This window comes from Takifugu flavidus, chromosome 18 (genome assembly GCF_003711565.1).
Source record: "Takifugu flavidus isolate HTHZ2018 chromosome 18, ASM371156v2, whole genome shotgun sequence".
Classification (NCBI taxonomy): domain Eukaryota; kingdom Metazoa; phylum Chordata; class Actinopteri; order Tetraodontiformes; family Tetraodontidae; genus Takifugu; species Takifugu flavidus.
The window spans coordinates 3,653,701-3,664,637 of record NC_079537.1 but is presented as its reverse complement, the minus strand read 5'-3'; the positions used below and the strand labels follow the sequence as shown (position 1 = coordinate 3,664,637).

Genomic DNA, 10,937 nt, shown 5'->3' with positions numbered 1-10,937 from the left:
TAAGAAAACTACAAGTATTGACAAACTCATGAAGGTTTTTATTTTTGAAAGAACCACGTTTGGTTTGTAACAGTTCAGTAATAAATTTGTAAGTATTCTAGCAGACTTTAAAAAATTATTTTCTTTCATTATTTTGTCAAATTTTGATGTAGTTCCATATACAGTACATATATTTTCCTCTAGGTGGTTACAAGCAGGAAAAACGTTAATGTTACGAAATAATGTTTATGATGAATGTTCAAAAATTGTGTCCTTTTCGACCGATTCGACTGTTTTGTTGTTTTAATACCGAAAGTAAAGGGCGTGGCCTTGGAGTTGAGGAACAGTTTACCGTATTGACCACAAGAGGGGAGACATTGGACATTAATCAAAGATAAAGAACAACTCAATGCAAATGTAATAAAGTTTTTGCAATAAAATAGCATCCACGGGTAAACAGGCGACATTTTTTACAGCGTTTTATGTGTTAATCATTATCAGATCAACTGATTGGCAGGAAAATAACAATGATTGTATAGTGTTGTTCTGAAATAAATGATCCAATTAACTGTCATATCGAAAGAAAGATGCATAGAATCTCTTCAGAGGAGCTGTTGTTCCTCCCCCTATATAGTGAGAAAAACATCAGTCTCAAAAGTACAATATTGCTTTCTAGGACGTATTGCTGCTGCCATCAACTGCTTCCATATCTCCAGAGGTCTGAACCACACCCAAAATGAGCATGGTACAGTATTTTAAAAAATATAATAATTATACAGTTGTTTTTTAAAATTGCTTATAGATGTATTTTTCTCATGTCTGTTTGATGCTTGACTGTTTATGACTTCGTTTGAGCTTATAAAACAATGTTGGTAAAACAAATGTTAATATCTATGTCTACAGCAACTTGAATTAAAGGATGTGATTCTGAGAACTGGAGATCAGCTGAAGATTAAGGGGTTTGTTTTGCATGATGCAGACAGGTAAAACAAACACACCTAGTATACTTTAACTGCCATAAATATAATTTATGTTGTCATTTTATGTCTGTAGAATATTTTATTTAACATTGTTTATTTTTATGAATATTTAATTCCTTTATTTAACACATCATACAGGCGGAAGTGGTTTCTGTTCTTTGTTTAGTGACGGACTTTTAATGTGGTACTCCACTCCACGAACTTTTATTTGAGGTAAATACTGCAAGAAGAGGAAGTTGCAGAAGACATTCTTTTTAAGACGTTTTTCTTTGCTCATGGTAAACTCATTCCCTCAGGGGTGCAGCCAGCGAGGTAATCTGTTTTTCTTATGTTGCGTTTGTACGTGTTGTATATGTGAAACCTGTTTAATTGTGTGTTGTGCTAAACAGTTCGACGGTGGTGATGGCGTTTACGGCGATGTCGTGCCAATAAATCATCTGTATCAAAAGAACTGTGGTCCGTGCTTCTCTGACGGGAGTGATATATACTTTCATAGATATATTTCCAGCACTTTAATGATCTAATTTGGGATCAAACCAGGTTCCATATTGACCTTGGCAATGATGCAATGACCTGGCACTCCATTTTAACCCTCGTTTCCATGACAACGCTGATGGATCTGTTCTGGTTTTTAACTCAAAGACAGCTGGGTGTTGGGGTGAAGAGAGAAGGGAATACCCAACCCCTTACACAGAGGCAAGGAAGTCAAGGTAAGAGAGATTTGTTGAAATTGTTGTCATGTTTTGTCCTAAAAGCTGCCACAGTTTATAGAAAGAAATGCAGACCTATTCCCTCAATCACATAGTGATAACCAGCCTGGAGCAGAACCTCATTTCATTCTAATTTATTCTGTTTTCTCTTCTTCTTCAGATTGTGTTGAAGCTGGCTGGAGATGTGTTTGAAGTGGAAATTCCCGATGACCATGAATTCAAGTTTCCAAACCAGGAGAGTGTTGATGTCATCAGTTACATCAGGATTGGTGGAGACTTCAAACTGACATCTTTTATCTGCTAAGAGATACTTACATGGTCAGACTCTTCCACTGGAGGGCAATAATCACTAACAGGATTTAGATCAGGCATGTCCAAGTCCGGCCCGGGGGCCAATCACGGCCTGCGGTAAGATTTCATACGGCCCGCAACTTCAGTCTTACAATGTATTATTTATGGCCCGCTGGCACTAACAGAATAAATAAATCACTAAAATGTAATTCCTCCTTTCTTGTAGATCTTGTAAAGACAAGAGCAAATTTACTTGTTTAAACTTGAATGATAACAGACAACTTTGCATTACATTTATCAAACTCATGGAAATTTAAGGTATTCCATACAGTTCAGTGTTCAATGTTATCTGACTCTCCAGATATGAATTAAAGGCAGAATTGTGTTTTTAGAGTTGTTCACGTCTGCCTGAGTGGCTTATATTTGGTTACACTGCCATTTGAAAAATAAAGAGAATTGTGACAATGAAAATTGTTTTATAATAGTGTACATTTGCATGTAACTTTTCTGGTTAAAAAAACATCAGGAGGATCTACTGGCCCCCGGGCATCTTCACGTTATCAAATCTGGCCCTCTTTGCAAAAAGTTTGGACACCCCTGATTTAGATGGTTACGATTCCATAAATATATTCAATAAGGACAGAGAAACATAAACCATTTAAATCTCAGATCGTTGTGTGTTTCCTTTTTTAAGCCAAGTAGTTGATCAAAAAGGAGCTAAATAGGAGAAAAAATGTTTGATGACATTGTAGGTTCGATTTTACAGGGTCTGTCAAATTTGAACCAAGTTGAGTTCTGCTTTTGATCACTGAATATTTGCTCATACACAAATGTGTATGTGTATTTTCTACCAGTGGATCCTGAGCAGGTTGAAATTTGAGCTGACTAAAAAATACATTTAACTCATCAGTTTATCAAAAGCTGAGACCTTAGCTAAACCCCTTCAATCAGAACTAAAAGAGTCAAAAAGGAAGTTGGTAGCATCTTGTGGGTCCGTTCAAATCTGTGTCCAGCCATGCTCGATGCTTGATGTCTGCAGGAGGCTGGTGGTGTAGAGGCCTTGCTGAAGGACATCAGTGCTGAACTGTTCACTTTCATTTCCATCCATCCCCAATCCAATAAAATAGGGAAGAAATGTAAAAAAAGGACAATTCCTGATTAATCTGACAGCTCTTATATCAACAGAAAATGTGTGTAAAAAAGAAATCAATCAACACTTTAATTATTCTGTAATATATTTATTATTGAAAATGTTCCTAATTTTACAGCCTTTAAACTGTTGATGATAATAATGAGGATAATATTTCATCCTGCCCACTTTGATCCTCACCTGCAGGTGAAGCCAACATGTTGGAATTATTAACATGATGATTAACATTTACTGATGACAGCAAGTGACTTTATAGTTCTGAATACAACTGAACACAAAAACAAGTGTAAAACTAGAAAAAACAGATTTCTAAGATCCTTCCCAATTTGATGAAAGATGAGAACAAAAACTAACACAAAGGTGATTATTTAATTTAAGCACAATTGCAAACTAGATTTAAAGTCCAGCAAATCAAAAGAGAGGAATCTCTTATCTTTCTTTAATGAAGCCAAAACATTTTGCCTTTTCATTCAAAGCAAAACATCATACATGAATTTTGAAACTCAACATTTTCAAATCATTTTGTCACATCCTGTCACTCAATTTACATCCAATTTTTATAGAATTTACATAGAATTTTTTCAAGACATCGACATAGCAACACTTCTAAAGCAGGCTTTATATGAAGAATGTATACTGCTGTAAAGGGAAACAAAAGTATTTTGTCAGCAGTTTTCTCTCTTCCACCTCTCTGCATCAAAACTGGAGAATAGCTTCATGCTCAGTGTTGCTGTTGCTCCACGATTTCAACCAACCCTCCAGTTCTCCACCATAGGCTTGTGTTTGAGGCTACAGTTCATCCAGACTTTTGATGGCATCTTCTTTCTTAATTTCTCCCCAGTTATTGGGGATTTCTCCTTTCCCAGTAAAACGTAAGTCGTAGCGCTTCTCAAGCTCCTTTTGAAATCGATAGGTGAACCATTTCCAAAAAGGCAGCAATGATCCATCAGAAGTAATCTCCCATGAGGCATATCTCTCTCCAGCTGTTTGATATTGTTTGAAAGGTATGGTCACATCTGAATCACGATGAGGGTAGAAGGCCTGTCACTCGCAACCAAAGTTGTGCAGGACTCAACGGAAAAAATTCTTGTGCCACGAAAATGGAAACCGTTGACCCCATTGGGTCTGTGAAAAGGGGCGCTGTGTTTGTCAGGACTGTGGTCCTTTACCGTGTTGGTGCAAACAGCTGAACAGAATGGACAAGTGACCCAGCAGCAGTTACACAGCTGGTCAATCAGGATCTGATCAGGCTGCAGCCTGTATTTCTTGATCTCATCAGGTGAGAGATCTCCCATCATCTCTTGTTGGATGTGAGACCTGTTTCTATCTGCTCTTCAAGAAAGTCAAATTGTCTATGTCACTGAAACCTTCACAACTAATACTCAATTTAACCTTATGCTCAGTCAGCCTGGAAAATTCTTTCACCCACATCTCAATGTTTCCTCTCTGTGTTTTTACTGCTTTTGTTGCATCGTGCAAAGCTTTTATCAGAAGCTTTGTGATGTTTTCAACATTCCTCTTGAGAATATTTTGTACCTTATCTCTATTGTCTTTGATGTATTTCTCTACTTCTTTTCCAATGAATGTCTCCATATATTTTTCGGTGTATGGATGTAGGTCATGAAACCAACAAAGTCTTCATTCTCAGCCAACATTTTCATCATGTGCTTCTCCAGGTTCGTCCTGTTCCCATTGAACACTGGATGGTTACATCTCATCTCATCAGCTAGATTTGTGGCTGAGTCGATACAGGAGGCCTCAATGGTGGAATCCTTCAGTTGGTCACAGATCAATCCTCCAAAGACCACAGATGATGAGCTGTCTTTGCAGAAGGCTTTGAAAGCTTTAAAGAATTGTGGTTTCTTGCTTTCAGCATAAATGGATACATCGTTGTTGTGTTTGAATTTTTTGTGGGAGTCTTCGAGCCAGCTCTTTAATCTGTCACATACATACAAAACCAGCTTAATACTAAACTCTTTGTTCAGAGTGAATTTCTTCCCAGAGTCAAAGGCTTCCACTGCTTTTATTACATTTTTGCCTACTTCTTGCAAGTATGTAATATTATAGCCTGTTATTGCCACTTGTTTGGCTTGTATTGTTGTGAGAGCCTCTTCTTCAACGGCACTGATCAAGTCTCTGATCAGTTTCTGTTCCTCATTAGAAAGACCTCCTCCCATGAAAAGTTGTTTAGCTCGTTCAAACCTTTCTGTACAAATTCATTTACTTCGCCTTCATCTTGATTATTGTGCTTTCTAGTCACATAACAGCTGTAATTTCCAGCCTCTGGATTTCTTTGTAACTGCCGCTGGTCTTTGTTTGATGAATCATTTTCCATTCAAAACCGAGCTCCATCAGAACGACTGTTACATCATCTGCTATGTTGATATTGGCAATCGGTTTTGTGTGTGCTGTTAGTTCTGAAAACCATTCAGTCCAAAGAGAGTTAAAGTGTTTCTGAAGTTCCTCTTCATCTTTGTCCTTTAACGTCACAGCGAGCTCTTTGCTCTTCTGTAGCAGGTTTTTCTCAAGCTCTGTCTTCCTTTCATCAAGTTTTTTACAAGCTTCTTTCTGTTGGATAACAGCATTTAATTTTTTAGCAACTTGCTCCACCATTCCATCAAGAAACTCTTTGATTTTGGTCTCAAACCGGCTTCGCCACTGAGCCAGTACTTCACTGTCTCCATCCTTGTCAAAATAATCTGTCAGACTTTTTGTTATTTTTCCCATGCTTCATTGAGTTGGTTATGAAGATCAGGGTGACTGATTTTGTCAACTGTTCCATTTTCAATTTTAAAGTAAAGCTGGTTTTCAACAGCCAACATCTTGTTTCTCAGGGTCCAGGTCCAGTTCCCATACGCTACCTCAAGTTTTCTGTACACTGATATTTCATAAGTGTTCTTGAAGCTGAAAACAAAGTTTTCATTCAACAGAGCATTCCACAGGTCCTGAACTTTGCTTTTGAACTGTGATAAAGTAATCCCAGTGGACTGTGAAGCTCTAGAGATGATAAAGTTCTTCAGATCTTGGATGCTTTCACTGTAACCTGGATTGGGAGGAGCCATGGGTGGGCTTCCCTCCCACAACTGGGCAAAGTATTTGACATCTTCCTGCACATTAAATGAAATGACTCTACTGAAGCTTTGAGCGTCATAAACCTCCTCTTCTGCAGCTAGTTGAACCATCTTGTCCAGTTTTTCTTGCAGACGTCGCCTTCCCTCCATGTTCTTTTCTGCAGCTGCTACATCTGCAACATTCTGGTGAACAAACACACAGCTGGGAGAAAGTTTAACGACCTTCATCCTCATGAAAGCCTGGACGACAATTTGCAAAACATCTTGCATCTCAGAGGGGTTCTCTCCAAAGACGTTGATCAGTGTCATGTTTCCCAGACCTACGACAAATGTGGCCAGTTCATTGTCACGATGAAGAGTACTATGACCTGCTAGCTCAAGAGCACGAAGTCCTTCAGTGTCCACCACCAGAACATAATAAACAAACTTCAGGAGGTCCCTCATCTCGTCTGACACTTTGAGCAGCTGCATAAATGCACCTTTTGTGCATCTGCCAACACTCACTGCAAACTGTAATCCAAACATGGCATTCAGCATTGTTGATTTTCCACTGCTCTGGATGCCTAAAACGGACAAAACAAAAACTCTCTTGTCACCCAGTTTTTGGATGACTTCTTCTAAAAGTCTTGGGATCCATGTTATAGGCACATGACCTGCATCACCATCCATCAGCTCGATTGGGTGCCCTGATATCATCAGCTCTGCAGCCAGTTTAGGGTACTGGGACCAGTCTGTTTGTCCTGTCAGTGGTTGTTTCTGCAGAGATGCATGGGCTTCATAGATCTGACCCATTTCTCTATAGATGTGCTCCAAGCCGAACGTTGCTTTATGTAGTTTCTCTGATATTTGTTCAAGCTCCTGTTGCTTTGCTCTGAGCTGATCGGACTGCTCAGTTTTCTCTTTCATCATCAACACCTCTGACCATGTGCCATCATAGTTTTGGAGAATTGAAGAGACCTTCTCTGTGGTGAGGTCGTCTATGAAGAGCTGGGTCCATTTCAGGAAATACTCTTTCTCACTGGGCGTCAGAGATGAGATGCCTTCAACAAATACATTTACAAGTTCACCACAAAAATTCCTACATTGAATTTCTCTAATTTCTTTCAGTTTCTGCTGCTTTTGGCTTTTATCCATCTCAGCTTGGTCTTTGAGGCGATACTGTTTCTTGTTTGTGTCACACCACTTCTGCCACATTTCACCTTGACAAGTGAGGAATTTCTCTTTAATCGCAGAAACATCATGTCCCTTGATTAAATCCATCACCTTCTCTGCAGCAGCTTTTCCCTTTTGGCAGGCTTCGTCTTCTTCATCCAGCCTGATTCCAGAGACCGTAGCCATGGACTCAAGCTGAAAGGAATCATGGGGTCCAGCTAGAATATTTTGAATGATTCTTTTCAACTCTTCAGAAACATTTGACTGGCCTCTGTCTTTCAGACCAATTGAATACTTCCCCTTGGTGAACTGAACAGTATTGGATTTCTCTTCAACAATAAGTAAAATTAGAGGCTTTGTAGACTTCATGAGGTCTTCAATAAAGTTTATGTCACTTTTACTCCGAGCAGAGATGAGAACAACAGTGACTGAGGATTTTTCACTCAGTATGATGCGCTGCTTTTCCAGAAGCCGAGCATCACCGTGAAGGTTACAGAAAGCAGTGCAGTCAGTCGAACGCATCGTTGGATTTACCAGCAGGGCAGTACCAGGCAATCTCTGCTACTCCTTCCATCAAATGGCGAGTTTTGGTGCTTCCCTGGCAGTCTCTGTGGTAGAAGGTGTTATGACGGCTGCTGATCAAATTGTTTATCAGCTGAGACTTGGAGAGCGACAGTGAACCCAGGCGGAAAAATGACACCATGGGTGTCGTGGCGTTGCAGATTGGCACAGTCTTCAATGTGACAGTGTTTGAATTATCTTGGTTTCCTGTTGTTTTCCTTGTTTTCTTTATTTGTCTGAAAGTCCACAATGGACATTGGATATCCATCGTGACTGGGTCAGGAACAAGCAAAGGTAGGGCGTACTGACACTGGGATAATTTAGTTATTAGATTCTGCTTTAAAAAGCTGTCTGAGCAGTGAAAAAGTGCCATTTGTATGTCCATGGGATGCACACTTTGCTGTTCTGATTCACTACTGTCTGGAACACAAAAAAATGCAGCAAAAACATCTTTTTCTGCCTCAACAGTGCTGGACTGTGGAACAAGATCTGACTGTCCTGGATCTGGATCATCTTGTGTGATAGGAATATATCTGGCTGTGTAGTCTAACAACATCAACCTCTGTGAAAACATAAGAACAACATCCTTCTCACATGTGCCAGGCTCCTGTTTCAGAGGTGGACGTATTTTAAGGAAGTCAGCAGGAGTCAGCTTCTGTCTGTACTTGTCTTGAAGGCAAAGTCTTCCCAGGAGACTGGAGAATTCAGCTTCTGGTGTCTTCATAGTAGACTCATCAGACGACTTGGGCAACTGCTACAAATAAGCAGAGAATTGTGCATGTTGTGAAGCCCGAGGTAGCACAATACTGCAGAATGTGAATGAACTGTTCCTGTGTCTGAATTTAGAGGGTTTTTTTTTTTTTACCTTTCTCCTGGTTTCATCCATAGCTGGATGTAAAGAATCTGAAACATATTTAAAATGTGATTATTACAAAGTCAGAATGAGATGAGACAGGAACAGTTTAACGTGATGAACCATCTGAAGTCTGAACCTTTGTTGATACTGACTTTATTACCATGTAATACATGTGTAACAGTGACCTTTGTCTGTGTAGATTCTCAATCATCCAGGTCATTGTATCCAAGGTAGTTTTCCTGTCAACTGGACTGGGTTTCTCTCTTGAAGACGTTTTGCCTTCTCTCCAGAAGACTTCTTCAGTTCTGAAATCGCTGGGGAGAGAGCTTGAAAATATAGCCCCTGTGGACCATTTGCATGCTAATGATCCGGGTGGTCACCTGGGAGTCGTTAGCAGGGTCGTTGGTCGGGTCGTTCACCTAGTTTCTGTTGAGGTGTCTCCCCTTTGTCTGCTGGGTCACATGGTGATGAGTCACTGGGTCTCCTGGAATGGTGTGAATGTTTGTTTTGCTGTTGGAAGGAGTGGAGGACTGCATTGTATGTGGGTGATAGGAAGTGCCTCAGGCCACCACCTCTGTAGGGATGGTTTTTCCAATTTAACATGGATAGCTTCCTTAACCCCCCTTTCAAACCAGCGGTCTTCTCTGGCCAGTATCCTTACTTGGCTGTCCTCGAAGGAGTGCCCACTCTCCTTTAAGTGTAAGTGGACTGCTGAATCCTGACCCGAAGAGGTGGCACGTCTGTGTTGTGCCATTCTTCTGTGGAGAGGTTGTTTGGTTTCCCCAATGTACGGTCCTTGCATTCCTCCTGTACAGCCAACATAAACTTACTTTGTTTGGGTCTTGTGTCTTGTCCTTTGGGTGTACTAACCTATATATTTTCAAGCTCTCTCCCCAGCGATTTCAGAACTGAAGAAGCCTTCTGGAAAGAAGGCGAAACGTCTTCAAGAGAAGAAACCCAGTCCAGTTGACAGAGAAAACTACCTTGGATACAATGACCTTTGCAGGAGATTCAAGCCACAGCTTATTTTCAAGACTCAACGAACGTTTGATTTACCTTAATGGGAAAGTGTCACAATATTAACAGTCCAACCTGATTGTTGCTGTCCAAAATGTTGGATTTTCTGGCACCTCTCTTAAAATGTTGCAGTGAAATTTGAGATTGTTTTCAGATTAGTTTTAATTACATTGCTGGAGGGATTGTTTTTGCTGCTCAATGTAACTGAGTAATTCACACTTATTTCATCTCTCTCTCTCTCTGTCAACTTACCTTGTTGATTTCCCTGGAACTCTGAGGACTTGATCTTGTCTTCTTCATGGGCTCCCTCACTTGGGTCGGGTGTAACAGCTGGGATTATTTTCTTGGACCATGACGTCTACCTTTTCCAACAGTGTCACCATTTCTGTTTGGTCTGTCATACCTTTTTTGCATGTGTGGTATCTTTTGTCATTAAAACTATCGTCTCTTTTCAGGTCTGTCAACGCACTTTTACATTGTTCATCAGACTCGTGAGTCACAACTGTCAGCAAATATGGCAACGATTCCTCTCCAAAAGCTTTCTCTAACCACTGACGTCCTGCTCTATAAGAGCTTTCATGATGACTGTTGGACACCAGTAAAATAAAGGCATGAACGCCTTTATTCAACTGACACGTTTCACTGTTTTGGTGACCGAGCAGATTAATGACTGAGATGTGACGACCACATAAGTCGTACAGTCCCTCTGAAATCTGCTCCACATTTGCTTGCTTGTCATGGTCAAATAAGATGTTTTGTGATCCTGTTTTCATGGAATTGGTGTCACCAACTAACACAAGTGTGAGTTCAGCTCCCATTGAAACAAAATAAACAGAGAACTTTGATCTTAATATACAGAAGAAAAATAAAATAAACCTAATAAATTTCAACTTTATATATTGACTTCAATACTTTTACTATTTCATCACTACACTGATGTAACTGAGGTGTACAATAGTTTTTAAAACTTAAAAAAAATTACCTTCGTCACTTGAAGACATTTTGATTTTAGAATCCCATAAGTCCACGAGCACCAGTGGGTCACCTCCTGTAAAATACAAGTTAACCTTTAAACAAAATTGACTTGTAACGTTCTGGTAAAGACCAGAATGTGGAGAGAAATGGTTCAAAACAGGTGAGAGGAAACACTGGATTTTGGGGAGGGAGAGC

The 10,937-nt window shown here is 39.9% G+C and overlaps 2 pseudogenes; one reads left to right on the top strand and one right to left on the bottom strand.

The window, feature by feature from the left end:
- The first annotated feature begins 95 nt into the window (after nt 1-95).
- Nucleotides 96-2,628, top strand: LOC130514498 (galectin-1-like; annotated as a pseudogene).
- Nucleotides 2,629-4,501: 1,873 nt separating this feature from the next.
- The window catches only part of LOC130514483 (interferon-induced very large GTPase 1-like), a 74,466-nt pseudogene continuing 68,030 nt past the window's right edge, over nt 4,502-10,937 (bottom strand).